The sequence below is a fragment of the Haplochromis burtoni genome, unplaced genomic scaffold (genome assembly GCF_018398535.1).
Source record: "Haplochromis burtoni strain Fernald_Lab_line unplaced genomic scaffold, NCSU_Asbu1 Contig_345, whole genome shotgun sequence".
NCBI classification, from domain to species: domain Eukaryota; kingdom Metazoa; phylum Chordata; class Actinopteri; order Cichliformes; family Cichlidae; genus Haplochromis; species Haplochromis burtoni.
In genome coordinates, this window is record NW_024582706.1 from 130,601 (window position 1) to 132,657 (window position 2,057).

Below are 2,057 nucleotides of genomic sequence, written 5' to 3' on the forward strand. Positions count from 1 at the left end.
AGGCTCAGGTGAGAAACCTGTGTAAATTAGATGTGTTCAGTGAAAATCCTGGTAGAACGGACATTGTGGAACATGACATTGTGTTGAAAGATGGAGCTTCTGTGAGGAGAATGAGTTACAGGATACCTGAGCGTCTACTGATCCCGTTGAAAGAGGAGATCGACCTGATGTTGTCACTAGGAATCATTGAAGCCTCGAAGAGCGAGTGGTGCCACCCGGTGGTCCTGGTGCCAAAGAAGGATGGCAGTATCCGTTTCTGCATAGACTTCAGGTACCTGAATGCAATATCACAATTTGATTCATATCCAACTCCCCGCATTGATGACATGGTTGAGCGCCTTGGGAAGGCCAGATACCTGACAACAATAGACCTCTGCAAGGGTTATTGGCAGGTACCACTGACTAAGCGCTCAAAAGAGCTGACTGCTTTCCGGACCCCGTGGGGCTTGTTCCAGTTTAAAGTCATGCCCTTTGGACTGCATGGTGCCCCGGCAACATTCCAGAGACTGATGGACCAGATACTGTCTGACATGTCTGATTTTGCTGCAGCCTACCTTGATGACATAGTGATTTTTAGTTCTACCTGGGAAGAACACCTGAAACACCTGGAGAAGGTATTGGGGCGTCTTCAGTCTGCAGGGTTGACTGTTAATCCAGCTAAGTGTGCCATTGCCAAGGCTGAAACTGAGTACCTTGGGTTTGTGATTGGAAATGGAGTAATAAAACCTCAAGTCAATAAGGTCACCGCCATAGAATCCTGTCCCTTGCCAGAGACCAGAAAACAGCTGAGATCATTTTTAGGTATGGCAGGATTCTATCATCGGTTTATCCCTCATTTCTCCGCCAGGGCAGCTCTTCTGACGGATCTGACTGGTGCCCGAAGTCCCAATAAGATCACCTGGACAGAGGAGGCTAAGATGGCTTTTCAGGACCTACGACAATCTCTGAGTAAGAGCCCAGTCTTGCACAGCCCTGATTTTGAGAGAAATTTCATTCTTCAGACTGATGCCTCAGAGAGAGGATTGGGAGCTGTTCTGTTACAGGGACCGCCTGGAGAGCGTCATCCAGTGGCCTTCATCAGCCGCAAGCTGTTTCCGAGGGAAGTGCGATACTCAACCATCGAGAAGGAGGGACTTGCCATCAAATGGGCCCTGGACTCCTTTAGGTATTATCTTCTCGGACGGGAGTTCATATTGGAAACAGACCACAAGGCTCTTCAATGGATAGAGAGAATGAAGGACACAAATGGAAGGATCACGCGATGGTACCTTGCGATCCAGCCATTCCGGTTCACTATCAACCACATCCCCGGCAAGGATAACTGCACTGCAGACTGTCTCTCTCGCTGTCCCAGGGAGAGATCTGAAGAGGGGGAGTGTGTGATGGCTGCACTTACAGCCACACAGTGGTAATATCACCATGTTAGTGTAGAGGCTTATAAGTAACATTGCATTCACATTTCTTTCTTTAAATATAGGAATTTATTTACAGGACAATAAATAACTGGTTTTGGTTTAGTTAATTCACATATCCACATAACACTGCATTCTAAAATTGACACCCGGTTACGCCAATCGGAGGTCACTAAAATCAATATTGAATCGGTGTGCAACTTTGCCAAAACAATGTCGGACTCTGTAGTTTTCTCTGGTCCCCTCCCCAATCAGACCAGGAGTGACATGTTTAGCCGCATGTTCTCCTTAAATTGCTGGCTGTCTGAGTGGTGTCCCAGAAACGATGTGGGCTTCATAGATAATTGGCAAACCTTCTGGAGGAAACCTGGTCTTGTTAGGAGAGACGGCATCCATCCCACTTTGGATGGAGCAGCTCTCATTTCTAGAAATATGGACAAATTTATTAAACCCCCCAAAATATGACTATCCAGAGTTGGGACCAGGAAGCAGAGTTGCAGTCTTACACGCCTCTCTGCAGCTTCTCTCCTCCTGCTACCCCCCAAAAACCCATCTCCATAGAGACTGTGTCAGCTTCCAAAAAGACAAAAAACAAACTAAAAACCAGCAACAAACAACTTAAACATAAACAATTACAAAGAAAGA